The following is a 17558-nucleotide window of genomic DNA, read 5'->3' on the forward strand; positions in this document are numbered from 1 at the left end:
AGCACTGTCTCACTGAACCCAATCAACCCACAAGACTGTGAGAGATAATAATACAATGACTGCTGTTGTAAGTCACTAAATTGTATGGTGATTTGTTACAAAGCAATAGATAACAAGGACCCAGAATATATCCGTCTTTAAAAATTAAACGCTCATGGCCCAAAGGTATATAGGACTGTTTGCCCATATATGAAGTGATCTCAGCATACTGAGCCTCTACAAAAATTTTCTGATAGCTGTTCCTTTTGTTGGTTGCTCTCTTTTTGAGTAGTTTCAACATCTGTCTTCCTCGCTGTTGCTTTATTTTCTCCAAGTGAGGTTCTAAAGCAGGCTCTGCCTCACCTTTGTGATAATGCTTATTTCTAGGTTCTTAGCTATCTTATTGCAATAAGCCTTGAAAAGCAGCATAATCATCACTGCCACCAACATCTATTGGGCACTAGCCATGTAATGTACTATACTTTAAGTGTCATTTAATATGGATGTCATTTAATCTTACAAAAGAAATTCCTGAGGAGGTATTATCATTATTCTTACATAAAAACTGAATGACTTTATCTAAGGTCATGCAGCTAGGAAGTGGCAGAGGCAGGATTCAAACTTGACTTCAAAGATCCCACTCTTTACTATACTTATGGCTTATTTTGCTAAAAGTAACTGAGGTAGCAATCTCTTTTGGGTAGAAGCATTTAAAAATGTTTATTGCTTTTGGCATTTAGAATTTCCTACATAAAAGAAAACGTGTTCAAAAGGAGGAAAATAAGAAAATAAGTTTATATAATTTCATATCCTTACATAAATGTGCAGAGGTTTCCTTACAGCTAAGATACCTGAAACTCAAACAGTATGCAGATTAGTCACACTTGGTAAATTCATGGTATTTCAGTAACTATGGAAAAGTACATTGGCTGAAATACTTCCTGATAAAAATAAATATTTCTCCTATATCTAAATAGCCAATATAATTAAGCAGAAACTTAAAAAAAAGAGAAAGAGAAAAGCCAAGGATTTTCAGCATTGTTTTTAAAGAGAAAAACATTTTCTAAGAGAATCCAACCAAGGACTAGATTAAAACAAATTGTGATACCTTTCTTCTGGACTAGGGATAAAAATGGGGAAGCAAAGAAAGTAATAAAAGAGAAAGGAGTAAAATGATAAATACTAATGATTATGGTTTGCAGTCCTACATAATATTAAAATTCTCTTTTGTCCATTTTGCACAACTTTGTACTATGTTAAGAGATAGCTAGCTAGCAGCTGAGCTTAACAGACTTAAATTTGATTTTTTTAAAATTTATAGTAATTTCATAATATAAAGGAACACAAGTGAAATAAGACCCATCACTAATTTTAAACTGTTGGGAACAAGGTAGGGCAAAAAAGATAAAATGTGACACCACTTCTTACTTCTCAACAATGAGATCATTTCACTTAAAATCTTAATATACTTTTGAAACCCCTGCCCCCATCTACAAAGACTATCAATACTATATCATATGAACACTATTGCTTCTGGGGAGAATAAATCACTTTGAAGAATATCCACTAAGTATATACCAATAGAGCAAGGCTTTCAAGATTTTGAAATGCCTCCAAAATATCTGATTTGTCTATCTTTGTCAGACCACAATGTATTTCTTTGTTTCTTATTTCTCTATAATCAAAATGAAAAGCACTATTAATTTAAAATATACACTGAATTTTAGCTCCTAGAAGATTACCTTTTAACTGAAGTGATGTTACATTTTAACAAAAGTATATTTTTAAAAAAGTACTCTGCAATGCTGCAATGAAAGCTTTCTGAGCATAGTAGCACATAGCATGCCTAGTAGCTTTTATTATGTAGCTGAAGTCTTCCCTGGCTACAAAACTATAAATAAACAAGCACTACGGAATCCCAGGAATACTCAAGGTTATTTCATCAGGCAAAAAGAGATTCGATTTAACAGGAGATAATATATTTCAAGTCTACCCTTATTATACCTTCATCTCCATTCATCTACAAAATAACAGAAATCAAAAAACAAAATTTTAGATCACAATTATCTTACAATCTTGCAGAGTTTTCTTTTTAATGCCACAATTTCTAAGAGGAATAAATATGATTCACCTTAGATCTCACTCGGGTAATAATCATCATATGTTTGCTTAAGTTTCTGGGAGGTATGTAACACATACAACTTAGCATGCAGCTTCCTCCCCGCCCCGCCCCTGCCCCCTTGCGACCCAGCTAAAGGTGGAAAGAGGAAGACAGAAAGCACTGAAAATAGAAAAGCCTGGAATTAGCTTAAAAATTACTTCCTTTCTCTTCCTACAGAAAAAGCCAATATCCACTAGATACAGATTCAGGGAATATCCCCTCCCCCTGCCCCCCGTCTTTTGCTGAATTTTGCAGCATGAAAGACATACACTAGATCTGGACCAAAGTGCTAGTTCAGGATTACAAGGCTGTAGGATTAAGAAAGATCCACAGAGTTCAGAATTCTGATGTGTATGTCTACAGTTTAAGTGGTCTATGATAATGTATGGCACAAAACAGGTTCCCATAAAATCTCCTGAATCAAGCCATGGTCCAAAACGAGAACCAAAACCAAATGTATCAGAAGTATGTAACCAGAAACAGCTAGTGGGCCATGTAGTGGGAAGTGGAAACATCCTTTTGAGAATCTCTTATCATGCTAGGTGTTTTTTTTTTTCAAATTTCTTTTCTAGTACTCCATATTTTATTGTGTGATTTAGATGGCTTGGTAATGTCTGAAATGCCTTTAAAAGAGGTAACGACTTTCATGCCATGATCAGAAATATGAATCTAATTTCACAAGCCCAGGAGAATTGTGAAGATTAACATAATGATAGTCTATCTTTTTTGGGTGCAAATTTGATGGAGAATTATGAGGAAACAGGACTCAACAGGGATTAATGGAAATAGAAAGGTTAAACTAGAAATCCTGTAGAAAAAGGTGTAAGAGGGAAGAACTAATCGGATGTGTCAAATGTGGTTTAATCTTACTTTATCTGGATGTAGTATGAAAATGGAGCAATTCTGTCATAAAACAAATCAAAGAGAAAACACAAAACAAGATGATTAGACTATATAATGATATAAAGCTAGCATTATAAGCTCTTATATTTACCTGACATGAAGCTAAAGCTAATGTAGTTCTAAACACATCACAGAAGCTATAGACATTTGAGGAATGCTCTATTATAACTAATATGCAGCAGTAATCACTCAAATTCTAGCCATTTGACTCTATTAGATATTAACTAGTACTCATACTACCAGCAACAAAACTTGAATTATATAATATGATTTAAATTTAAAACATCTTACTACCTATTGTGTTAAGATTATATTCTTAAGTACCTTAACTGTCTCGAAAATTTCCAGCCATTCAATACCATTTTCAGAACTGGTTTAGTCACCCAATGCGTATCAGTTTTGTTCACTTGATGGTATTGGTTCCAAGGTCCCTAGAGTATACCTGAGGAGATGTGAACTGAGAGACAGTCAATAAAAAAACCCAAAGAAAAGAAGTTAGAAACCTGCTCTCTTAATTTTTACTCATCAATACTGCAAACTTACACTTTACATGCCTCAAAGAGTAGACACAGTAATCATTCTAGACAGGCAAAATTAACCAGTTACAGGACTTAGGGAAAGAGATAAAAAGACATAAAAGATTTGGGGAAACAGCAAAACTGGTTCCAAGATACCATACCCCATCCTAGACAGTTGTCAGAGGAAGGGATTCAGACAAGAAGGAATTTCAACCTTTATTCTTTTTAGTCTCTACTTAGCCACTGTGAGCTTTATTCCAACAAACCACCTGGTTTACTGCAGTAGCTTTTAGAATAGGGGTTTTTATAGATTAGCAGGCAAGCACTCTGTCATGAGTCAACTACTCATGATGTGGTACTAGGTGACAGAGCAAAATATAAAAATTTTTAAACATATCTTCTTTATCCATCCCTTAACAATATGGGTGTGAAGTAAGATTTCCAAATAAAATGTACTAGATGAACCTTACTCATCACTAGTTTGTATGTGCAACTATTTCTACAGCCTACCTACTACCTATATATGGAATCCCATCACTCCAGTGCTACAGTGGAAAGCATTTACTGAGTTGTTTTAATCAGCTAGTCATACAAAGTCAACAACTACTTATTTTGGAACAGCTGGATGCCTAATGAATGAATAGGCCCAAATTCCCAATACACACCAGAATACAGAATAGAACCTCTCCTTGTTTCCTCACAACTGTTATTGCTTTCCTTAAGTAAAAGGTATCAACTCAGTGCCTATTAGTACAGAGCAACCGAAGTGCTGTGAAGAAAAAAGATGTGGACAAGGTCTGCAATGGCTGAGGTTACAATCTAATTAGCAAGGAATGATACTATCATAAAAGTGGACACACATTGGTTTATAACAATGCATAATTGCCAAGTGAAAGGTAAACTCAATGAAATCTAAATAACCAAGAGAAAATGAATTTTAAATTAGTCAAGATCATTGTGGGCAGCAGTGGTAGGAGAAGGTTTCTTGGACCCTGGACCTCAACTGGGAGCAGAAGTTTACGTTATAAGATGGAAGGGCAGCAGGTTTGTCTTTCAAATTGTTTTGTTTAGCTTAACATTAAAATCATTTTATATTACATTATTAAGCTGATAGTTTATCTTTTTAAGCCTGAGATTGAAATATGGTCCTTGACAAATCTCTCCCTCTCTATATATAACTTTTCTTTGCTAGTTTAGGATGTATAGATTTATCAGAGAGGGTAGGAAAGCACAAATCTGGTGGCTTGAGCAAGACCAAGTGCTGTAGGAAATACTTAAAACTTCAAAGTCACATATTCTATCAGTGATGACAAGTTTCCAGAAGGATTGAATTTAGTAAGAAAACTGAGGAAACAATGTTTATGTTTCAAAATAATTCAATCTCAGCAAATTGGCGATTTATTAACTATTATTCTAGTCCTTCCAATGAGAAAACTCAGTGAGGTTCAGGGATGTTACGAAGCTAAGAATCAGCATAACTAGGATTTGAAATCAGATGTATCTGATTCTAAAACTCATCTCTTCCCACTCTTTGTGACTCATAAAAGGTAGCAAAACCAGTGGCTTCTCACTCAATGCTGATGTGTGCAAATATAACATAAGAGATTAATATCCTTAACTAGCCAGAATTCCACAAACAACTACCCAGAACTACATTAACTAAACTGGGTGACATCTCTGAGCACCAATATCATGTCTAGTGAAAGGATCTCCATGGCAAATCAGTCCATATAATTTTATTCTTGAACTTTTACTGCATAGCATTACTACCCTATTTAATATAGTCTTGTTCGCTTAAACTGTTCCATGGACAACTTTCATCTCCTCAAATCGGTAACAAACACCTTGTAGACAAGGATATATTACTATTCTTTAGAATCTGTAAAGTGCTCAATACATTCCCATAGTACATACATAAAAAACACCTATTAATTAAAAGTTGCTGAGCAGTGCTCCTTTGATTTCTGTGAAAATCTCCTTTCCAAAAAGATTCTCTTCAACTACTTCTATTATTAGTTAAGACTAAATTAAAATAAATGGCCACACATACAATGTTTTTCTTACAAATTAAACTAAGGTGAACATTGCTGCCCTTGTAAGGTTTTTACTACTGACAAGGCCCAGAAAGAGTGAACCCTTAATTCCATGAAATAAGCCAACAGGAGAACTTTACATAAATACTAACAAATAAATAAAATTGCAATTCTGGACCATATGCCAATACACAAAAGAAGCTCATTTCAATCTGTCAGATAAATGTCTACTCAGAAGTATGACTTCTAGGATATATTTGGCTATTTTGTATTCTGTTTACTTAATCTGCCACTAGCCATGGCAATCAAAATATGTTTTTGAACACTGGGATATATTTTCATTATGCACATTTTTTAATAACTCTAACTTGTGTTTTTAAAATTCATTTCTAGTCTGTGAATGCCACAGACAAGTTTATAAACCTAAGTAGCAGGGGGTAGCAGGAGAGGAGGTAGGGAGGTAGGAAGATGGATGGAGGCAGAGACAAGAGAAAAAGCAAGCTGTAGCTTCAATAAATACACAACCATTGACCCTGCTGCAGAGACACCAAGGTTCTTAGAAAATTGCTGACAGTAGCTCTGCCAGGTTTGTCTGAAGCAGCCACCACTACCATTTACTTCGCTGACTGTGTGATATATGTGGAAACTGAGGAGATTCTCCTCCTTGATCATATTTGCATGTTAAATATCTAGTGGCAGGAGGAGCCCTTGGTAGAGAATAGCAATCCCTGTACTATATGGAATCCCAACTCCCTTGACAACAGCGGTATTCTGATTGAACAGTTCTACCACACAGATAAAAGACACATACACTAGGAATTGGTTGATTCACGTTTTAAAATCATTCCCTATGTGCTTTTTTGCTCCTTACTCTGACTGTCATTTCAGAGCTGAAATATATGAGCATTTAGGAATTTCCCCAAATTTGCAGGATAAGGAGGAATTACCCAAATCCTGCCCAATGAAAAGGCAAAGCTGCTCTGCAATATTTTTCAGCCAGAGAGGCAAGGTGTCTAGTGGCCCTCATGCATACACCCATGTATCCCTAGACTTTCCCCAGTATTGTGCACTGAAATGAAGAGAGCTCACTCAGCTCCCCATACACAGTACTGCATTAACATTTTGGGGCTACTGGGGGCATAGAGGGCTTTTCCTGACAGACAAGGACATCCAGAAATCTAATTCCCACCAACATTTGTCTTACAGATTCTATCCTTTTTATATACACCAGTAGCCAGCAAGCTTACTTACATCTATGTTTTAACCTCTCTTAAAACTAAATGTAGCCAATTAAAAACTGCATCTACCTTCAACAAAATGCTCAGGAAAAGTATGAATGACCACAAGGTGATTTTAAGTAAATAAATCACACATATTAGCTTTAAGAACCACAATTACTACCTGTATCAGACATGCTTCTAAGAGATCTATTAAGAAAACAGAGCAACATTTTTCCTAATGTGACAGTATTAATTTAACAAGTTCTAAAAATACAAAAGTAAAGAAAATACAAGCCTATGCACTCATAAAAGGAATGTAGTTATGTTAGTCAAATTCTAAGCAAGCAATCTGTCTGTCTCTCTGAATTACGCATACTCTTTACACCGGTTCTCAAGAGGGAGCAGAAGGAAATCTTTTGGGAAATGCCAACCCCTTACAAATCCAACCCTCACAAATGGGCTCTTCAACCTTGTAGCACAACAGGAAGTGTTAGCAGAGGAGTTACAGCATCCAACAGTGCTCAGTCTTCCCCTGGCTTCCCTTGGATCAAACAGCAGGGTTAATTATGTGGAACAGCTAAAAAGGCACAGAATTTGATATTGACTTTATGGGTCTGGTAAATTTCAATAATGCCTATGGCACTAGACTTCATAATAAGCCCCTTAACCCGTTTTTGAAACTAAAGAGATGAGGACAAAGTAAAATAATTTTTATTAATAAAAGAAGAAGAAAGGAAGAAACAAGTAAAACTACTTAATTTTTTTGGTGCTAATCAGAGGGAAGATCCCTCCCACATGCTTTCAATTTTCTTTTCCACCTCATTCTACTGTATGTGCTTTTCTTGGCATGATCTCTGCTCTCTCTCTTTGAGAAAATAAACAGTATTTGCTCTGTAGTTACACATTGGATACAACAGCTCCCCTCAAGAAAGCCTCTCTTCACCCCACAATATTTAACTTTATATATTTTTCCCTCAGAAGAAAATAGGCTAGAAATTCCAATGCTGTCCCATTAAGCAAGCTCTCCTGAGAGCGTTCACACAGTATGCAAAACCTCTCAGATGCCAAAGACAGACCCAAATGAGTGACATGTGGCAATTCTATATATAAGTCCAAAACACTTCAAGGAACCACTAGTTTGTTTTTACCATACCTTTTGTCCTAAATAATATTCTAAAATGAATAGCATCACACTTGTTTTGGACACGAGGGTGGGGGTGAAGGAATGGGAAGGAATTTAAAAAACATAATCTAATCCTTCAAAATATCTGGCGGATTTACACAGAATGCACCCAGACGGTGTATCTATGCCGGGTAATAAAAATCCAACTTGAAAACAATCTACACTTGACATTTTCTAGCCAAGGTAGAGCATTGCAATGCAGTAGTTTTGTTTAAACTCTTCAATGAAGTACTTAGGGTGGATATTGATTATGATTAAAGTGCATTCAACAAAAACTTCAAACCATTTGAGTTACTGTCTCCCTTTTTATGTCTGGGAACTCCCTTCACACTTCTAGAACTGTAGGTGGTAAATTGCCTGGGTTTGCATTAGTGGAAGGAGATTTTATTAAGAAACATACCCAGTCACACTTCTTTTTAAATTCTCTGGATTCTTGATCATTAATTAATTCCCTTTAAAGATCAAGGGCTGGTCCCTTGTATACTACTGCAGGATGTTTGCTCATAGTTATACAGCTACATGACAGTCACAATAACCTTTGTTATTCCTGGCCTTGCTTATCCGCCAAGCTACAAATAATGCATGAACCCTGTATGCAAAGAACATACAAGCTAGTAAGGAAAACAGACATACATCCCTGTAAATTAAGAAAAAGTTAAAATGGGTTCCTCACAAGACGTACAAAATCAGTTAAGACTTTTAAAAATAGGTAGGATTTAGATAAATGGAAAAGTACAAGAGAACAGATGGAAGAGCATGAGTGAAGGAATACAAACGATGTGAAGGTGAGAATGTGCCAGGCTTGCTACAAATGGAAATGGACCAGTTCAAGTACTGCTACACCTCTATGACCACTTTACAAGGGAGATTTTGGGTGGATCAAGAAGAGAGATGGCATTCTTTTATACTTCTAATTCTTGGGTTCCTCTCATCCAAATGTGTGCTTTGGGTATATTTGTGGAATCAGCAATGGTGAAGGAAGTTCCAGGACAGAGTGGAGAGAATTGTGATCCAATGATCACGTCCTCTGCAGAGTATCCTCTGTAGGGAGGAGTCTGCAGTCCTGGCAGCACTCCCTGGTTTCCCTTATGGCAGTGACACCTAATATCTGATGAGAGTGAAAAGGAATTTCTTCTTTTTGTAGCCTATGCATTTGTCCTATTAATTAGTGTCCAGTGTCCTCATTCTGTTAAAACTGACCATATGGATCATCTACAGATCCTGTCACTAAAATGAGTTCGAGGATCATTATCCCTTTGGCCAAGCCACCAAGACTTTAAATATATCACAGCAACCACAAGAAGGAAAAAAAAATGAAAGGAACTGACATGAAAGAAGGTATCTATTTTTCTGAAGTATGTTTGAGAACTAAGCAACTTGTCATTCCCAATTTTCATCTAGGTATTAGCTCAGGTTAACCTCTCAAATTTAAGTCTCAACTGATTCCCAGGAAAACAAAACATCTGCTAATGTACAACCACATGTTTCTGAAAACAGACATAAACACTCAAACCCCCAAAGCTTTATTTTAACCAAAAATGGAATGAGTGGATGATGTCTCACAGAGTATACTTTGTGTATGTTTGCTTTTAAGAATACTCACCACGTATAACCTGGCTAGCCTTAGGTGGAATTTAACTCCACAATTTACATAAACTTAATAAACCCAAGAAACTTAGGAGGCTGTATCAGAAAGTGAAGTCAGGCAAAGTAAGCCATGGAGAAAAATTCTAAAAGCCTATGGCCCAGGCTAAGGATACAATCAGCTTATACATATAAAAAAGGCTCTAAGTAGCCTCAGCTTCGATAGTTTCTTATCCATAAATTCCTTGCCTGCCAAATTCAATTCATCAAATCTTTCTTAATTACCAATAATAGGATACCAAGTTCTATGTCAAAAACCATATCTAACACTCCATATCTAATCCTCCCTCCATACCACCACCCTCTTCCCCCACTCCAGTGTTCTAATTCTTAAAGTTACAGTAATATGGCAAAAATACCCAGAAATAAACTATCCATTGAATTATTGTCTCCACATGTCAGTCAGACCAATTAAATGGGCATCACCAAATTTTTAAAAATTGTTTGATTATATTTGTGTTACATTTGTAGAATTTTTTTAGTTCTATAAGAGCTCTTTCCTGTCTAAAAACCTCATTTGCCTCTCACAGTAAGTGTGTGAGTATGAAGAAGGTATTAACAGGAGAAAACCAAAGATGCAGTTAACATGATAAAAATCAGATGTCACTATTGCAGGGTTTTTTTGTTTTTGTTTTTGTTTTACTAAACCTTTCCAGATGATGGGACATTTGAAAAGGAAAGCAGGAATGAAACTCTTTCCATCTAAATCAAGTAGGCATCATTTTCCTGTCATCACAAGAGATTAAGATAAATTTTACAAGTGATGACAAAAGTACCTTTCCTCCTATCTTCCCAATTCCTCCAAAACACACACCAACACACACCATGTTAGCCAAGCAATATCTTAGAACATTACTTTATAAGCACTGCAGGCTTTATTTTCCATTTCCTTCTTCCAGTTAATTTGTTAATACTTTTGAGATGTAATTTACAAGACCATAAAGTTCACTCTTTTAAAGTGTACAAGTCAGTGGTCTTTAGTATATTCACAAAGTCACCCAACCATCATCACTATCTAACTCAAGAGCACTTTCATCGCTCTAAAAAGAAACCTCATGCCCACTGACAGGCTCTCACCATTCCCCTTCATCCAGACCCTCCCTGGCCACCACCAATCTTTCTGTTGCTATGGATTGCCAATTATGGACATTTCACACAAACAAAAGTAGACAATATGTGGCCTGGTGTGACCGGCTTCTTTCATTTAGGATAATATTTGCAAGTTCATCCATGTTATAGCATGTATCAGTATCTCATTTCTTTTTGTTGCCACATAATATTCCATTCTATGGATATGCCACCTTCTGTCCATCAGTTGATAGATACTTGGGTTACTTGCACTTTTTGGCTGTTATGAATAATGCTATGAACAATGTACACGTTTTTGAGTGGACATAGGCTTTCCTTTCTCTTGGGTATATACCTAGAAATAGAATTGCTGAGTCATATGGGAAATCTGTATTAAACACTTAGGAGCTGCCAAACTACTTTCCAAAGTGGCTGCACCATTTTACATTCCCACCAGCAATGTACAAAGTTTCCAATTTTTCCACATCTTCACTAAAACTTATTTTGATCTTTTATTAAAATTATTATTATAGCTATTGTAGTGGGTTGAGGGAATATCTCATTGTGGTCTTAATTTGCATTGCCCTAAGAGCTAGTGAAGGCAAACATCTTTTCATGAGTTTATTGGCCATTTTATATACCTCACTTGCAGAAAGTTCTATTCAAATCCTTTGCCCATTTTGAAATTAGGTTTTGTTTTTTTTATTATTGAGTTCTAAGAGTTTAAATATATTCTGGAGGCAAGTCTTTTATCAAAATTATGATTTGAAAATATTTTCTTCCATTCTGTGGGTATTTTTCACTTTCTTAATGATATTTAGCAGCAAGGAAGTTATAAATTTTGATGAAATCTAATTACCTAATTTTTTCCTTCTGTCTCTTCTGTTTCTGATGTCTTATATAAAAGATAATTTACCTAATTATGATTAGCACACATAATGTAGTGAGTGGGGACATGGGAAAGGCAGCATATACAAAGACAAGTAATGATTCTATAGCATCGTACTACGCTGATGGACAGTGACTGTAATGCGGTATGTTGGGAGGACTTCATAATAGGGGAAGTCTAGTAACCATAATGTTGTTGAAGTAATTGTACATTAATGATATCAAAAAGAAAAAAGATGATTTGCCTAATCCAAGACCATGAAGGGTCACATCTCTATTTTCTTCTAAGTCTTACTGTTCTAACTATTAAATTTAGGTCTCTGATCCAATTTAAGTTAATTTTTTGTTATGGTGTGAAGACAGGGTCCAACTTCATTCTTTTCTGTTATATATCCAATTATCCTAGCATCATTGGTTGAACAGATTATTCTTTCCCCCACTGAATTGTCTTGGCAACCTTATAAAAAATTAGTTAAGTGTAAATATAAGGATTTATTTCTGGGTTCTCAATTCTATTCCAGTGTCTAGCCTTATGCCAATTCCACAGTTTCCATTACTGTTGCTTTGTAGTAAGTTTTGAAAGTGGGGAAGTGTGAGTCCTCCAACTTTATTTCCTTTTATGCTTCTTATAACTATTCTGGGTTTACTTGAAATCCATATAGATTTGCACATCAGCTTGTCAATTTATATAGGAAAAAAGCAGAAGAGATTGTGATGAATCTGAAGATCAGTATAAAAGTATTGTCATCTTAACAATAACAACTCCTCTGATCCATGAACATAGGAATATTTTTCCATTTGTTTAGGTTTCTTTTTTTTCAATAAGTTTAGAGTCTATAAATTTTACACCTCTTATTAATTCCATAGTTATTTTGATCACAGATTTACAGTTAAACTGATGTTCATTTATGATTAGGTATGTTAATAGTCCTCACTGTATTTGGTATGCGTGCTTACATACAAATTTATTTTTACATTTTAATTTTTATTTTTCATCCATTATACATCCATATAATCTGAAGCTTTAAATAAGCTATAAACTTGTTATCAAAAATAGTAATCCGAGGCGGAGCCAACATGGTGGCATGAGTAGAGCAGCAGAAATCTCCTCCCAAAACCACATATATCTATGAAAATATAACAAACACAACTCTTCCTAAAATAGAGACCAGAGCACACAGGACAACATCCAGACCACATCCACACCTGTGAGAACCCAGTACCTCTAAGGGGGTAAGATATAAGCCACAGCCCGGCGGGTCACGAGCGCCCCTCCCCCCAGCACCCAGCGGGTGGAGAAGAGTCAGCAGGGAAGAGAGGGAGCCCAGGGCTGCTGAACACCCAGCCCCAGCCATCCAGACCAGAGCGCAGACACAGTGCATGGGCGGGGTCCTGGATACTAGGGAAAGAGGGCGACAGGACCGGTGAGCGGGTGCCTGAGGCCGACGCTAGAGAACGAACAAACAAACGGGAGAAGCCATTTTTTTTTCTCTCTCTCTTTTTTTTTCTTTCGGCGAGTGCTTTTTGGAAGTCATAAAGGGACAGGGACCCCAATACTAGGGAAACAGGGAAGCAAGACCGGTGGGCGGGTGCCTGAGACCGGCGTCTGAGGACAAAGAAAATTGTGCGTCTTTTTTTTTCTTTTGTTGTTGCTGTTGTTGTTTTGGCGTGGAGAGTCATTTTTGAAGTCTTAAAGGGGCACGGCAGGAAACTTAGTCCAGAGGCAGGGAATCTGGGGATCTCTGGGCACTCTAAAGCCCTGGGCAGCAGGGAGCACAGAGGCCCATTACACAGATAAATAGCCTCCCGGCCACTCCCCCTCCAACGGGGCTCCACCATTTTGGAGCAGCGGCCTGAGCCAGGCCACGCCCACAGCCACAGCGGAGATAAACTCCATGGCACCCGGGCAGGAAGCAGAAGCCCTATCTGCGCACAGCTGCCCAGCACAAGCCACTAGAGGTCGCTATTCTCCCAGGAGAGGAAGGCCACAAACCAACAAGAAAGAAGGAAAGCTCTTCCAGGCGTCACTCATACCAGCTCTGCAAACTATCTCTATCACCATGAAAAGGCAAAACTACAGGCAGACAAAGATCACAGAGACAACACCTGAGAAGGAGACAGACCTAACCAGTCTTCCTGAAAAATAATTCAAAACAAAAATCATGAACATGCTGATGGAGAGGCAGAGAAATATACAAGAGCTAAGGGATGAAGTCCAGAGGGAGATCACAGATGTTAGGAAGGAGATCACAGAAGTGAAACAAACCCTGGAAGGATTTATAAGCAGAATGGATAAGATGCAAGAGGCCATTGAAGGAATAGAAACCAGAGAACAGGAACGTATAGAAGCTGACATAGAGAGGGAAAAAAGGATCACCAGGAATGAAACAATACTAAAAGAACTATGTGACCAATACAAAAGGAACAATATCCGTATTATACGGGTACCAGAAGAAGAAGAGAGAGGAAAAGGGATAGAAAGTCTCTTTGAAGAAATAATTGCTGAAAACTTCCCCAAACTGGGGGAGGAAATAATTGAACAGACCACAGAAATACACAGAACCCCCAACACAAAGGATCCAAGGAGGATAACACCAAGACACATAATAATTAAAATGGCAAGGATCAAGGACAAGGTAAGAGATTTAAAGGCAGCTAGAGAGAAAAAGGTCACCTATAAAGGAAAACCCATCAGGCTAACATCAGACTTCTCGACAGAAACCCTACAGGCCAGAAGAGAATGCAATGATATATTTAATGCAATGAAACAGAAGGGCCTTGAACCAAGGATACTGTATCCAGCACGACTATCATTTAAATATGATGGCGAGATGAAACAATTCCCAGACAAGCAAAAGCTGAGGGAATTTGCTTCCCACAAACCACCTCTACAGGGCATCCTACAGGGACTGCTCTAGATGGGAGCACCCCTAAAAAGAGAACAGAACAAAACACACAACATATGAAGACTGGAGGAGGAGGAATAAGAAGGGAGAGAAGAAAAGAATCTCCAGACAGTGTATATAACAGCTCAATAAGCGAGCTAAGTTAGGCAGTAAGATACTAAAGAAGCTAACCTTGAACCTTTGGTAACCACGAATCTAAAGCCTGCAATGGCAATAAGTACATCTCTCAATAGTCACCCTAAATGTAAATGGACTGAATGCACCAATCAAAAGACACAGAGTAATAGAATGGATAAAAAAGCAAGACCCATCTATATGCTGCTTACAAGAAACTCACCTCAAACCCAAAGACATGCACAGACTAAAAGTCAAGGGATGGAAACACATATTTCAGGCAAACAACAACGAGAAGAAAGCAGGGTTTGCAGTACTAATATCAGACAAAATAAACTTCAAAACAAAGAAAGTAACAAGAGATAAGGAAGGACACTACATAATGATAAAGGGCTCAGTACAACAAGAGGATATAACCATTCTAAATATATATGCACCCAATACAGGAGCACCAGTATATGTGAAACAAATACTAACAGAACTACAGAGGGAAATAGACTGCAATGCATTCATTTTAGGAGACTTCAACACACCACTCACCCCAAAGGATAGATCCACCGGGCAGAAAATAAGTAAGGACACACAGCACTGAACAACATACTAGAACAGATGGACCTAATAGACATCTATAGAACTCTACATCCAAAAGCAACAGGATATACATTCTTCTCAAGTGCACATGGAACATTCTCCAGAAGAGACCACATACTAACTCACAAAAAGAGCCTCGGTAAATTCCAAAATATTGAAATTCTACCAACCAATTTTTCAGACCACAAAGGTATAAAAGTAGAAATAAATTCTACAAAGAAAACAAAAAGGCTCACAAACACATGGAGGCTTAACAACATGCTTCTAAATAATCAATGGATCAATGAACAAATCAAAATAGAGATCAAGGAATATATAGAAACAAATGACAACAACAACACTAAGCCCCAACTTCTGTGGGACGCAGCAAAAGCAGTCTTAAGAGGAAAGTATATAGCGATCCAGGCACACTTGAAGAAGGAAGTACAAACCCAAATGAATAGTCTAACATCACAATTATCGAAACTGGAAAAAGAAGAACAAATGAGGCCTAAAGTCAGCAGAAGGAGGGACATAATAAAGATCAGAGAAGAAATAAACAAAATTGAGAAGAATAAAACAATAGAAAAAATCAATGAAACCAAGAGCTGGTTCTCTGAGAAAATAAACAAAATAGATAAGCCTCTAGCCAAACTTACTAAGAGAAAAAGAGAATCAACACAAATTAACAGAATCAGAAATGAGAATGGAAAAATCACGACAGACTCCACAGGAATACAAAGAATTATTAAAGACTACTATGAAAACCTATATGCCAACAAGCTGGAAAACCTAGAAGAAATGGACAACTTCCTAGAAAAATACAACCTCCCAAGACTGACCAAGGAAGAAACACAAAAGTTAAACAAACCAATTACGAGCAAAGAAATTGAAATGGTAATCAAAAAACTACCCAAAAACAAAACCCTGGGGCGGACGGATTAACCTCGGAATTTTATCAGACACACAGAGAAGACATAATACCCATTCTCCTTGAAGTGTTCCAAAAAATAGAAGAGGAGGGAATACTCCCAAACTCATTCTATGAAGCCAATATCACCCTAACACCAAAACCAGGCAAAGACCCCACCAAAAAAGAAAATTACAGACCAATATCCCTGATGAATGTAGATGCAAAAATACTCAACAAAATATTAGCAAACAGAATTCAACAGCATATCAAAAGGATCATAACCATGACCAAGTGGGATTCATCCCAGGGATGCAAGGATGGTACAACATTCGAAAATCCATCAACATCATCCACCACATCAACAAAAAGAAAGACAAAAACCACATGATCACCTCCATAGATGCTGAAAAAGCATTTGACAAAATTCAACATCCATTCATGATAAAAACTCTCAGCAAAATGGGAATAGAGGGCAAGTACCTCAACATAATAAAGGCCATATATGATAAACCCACAGCCAGCATTATACTGAACAGCGAGAAGCTGAAAGCATTTCCTCTGAGATCGGGAACAAGACAGGGATGCCCACTCTCCCCACTGTTATTTAACATAGTACTGGAGGTCCTAGCCACGGCAATCAGACAAAACAAAGAAATACAAGGAATCCAGATTGGTAAAGAAGTTAAACTGTCACTATTTGCAGATGATATGATACTGTACATAAAAATCCCTAGAGACTCCACCCCAAAAGTACTAGATCTGATTTTGGAATACAGAAAAGTTGCAGGATATAAAATTAACACACAGAAATCTGTAGCTTTCCTATACACTAACAATGAACCAATAGAAAGAGAAAACAGGAAAACAATTCCATTCATAATTGCATAAAAAAGAATAAAATACCTAGGAATAAACCTAACCAAAGAAGTGAAAGACTTATACTCTGAAAACTACAAGTCACTCTTAAGACAAATTAAAGGGGACACTAATAAATGGAAACTCATCCCATGCTCATGGCTAGGAAGAATTAGTATCGTCAAAATGGCCATCCTGCCCAAAGCAATATACAGATTTGATGCAATCCCTCTCAAATTACCAGCAACATTCTTCAATGAATTGGAACAAATAATTCAAAAATTCATATGGAAACACCAAAGACCCCGAATAGCCAAAGCAATCCTGAAAAAGAAGAATAAAGTAGGGGGGATCTCACTCCCCAACTTCAAGCTCTACTACAAAGCCATAGTAATCAAGACAATTTGGTACTGGCACAAGAACAGAGCCACAGACCAGTGGAACAGATTAGAGACTCCAGACATTAACCGAAACATATATGGTCAATTAATATTTGATAAAGGAGCCATGGACATACAATGGCAAAATGACACTCTCTTCTGTGGGGGCCCGGTCTACGGCTGAGGCTGAGCCCCACTCCAGCTGGACAATGCCCTAAAGATG

The 17558-nt window shown here is 37.1% G+C and overlaps 1 protein-coding gene across 4 annotated transcripts in view; it reads right to left on the reverse strand.

Annotated features, from left to right (window-relative positions):
- The window catches only part of MCU (mitochondrial calcium uniporter), a 245977-nt gene that overhangs the window by 137382 nt on the left and 91037 nt on the right, over positions 1 to 17558 (reverse strand). The window lies entirely within an intron of this gene.

The sequence above is a fragment of the Manis javanica genome, chromosome 7, assembly GCF_040802235.1.
Source record: "Manis javanica isolate MJ-LG chromosome 7, MJ_LKY, whole genome shotgun sequence".
Classification (NCBI taxonomy): Eukaryota; Metazoa; Chordata; class Mammalia; order Pholidota; family Manidae; genus Manis; species Manis javanica.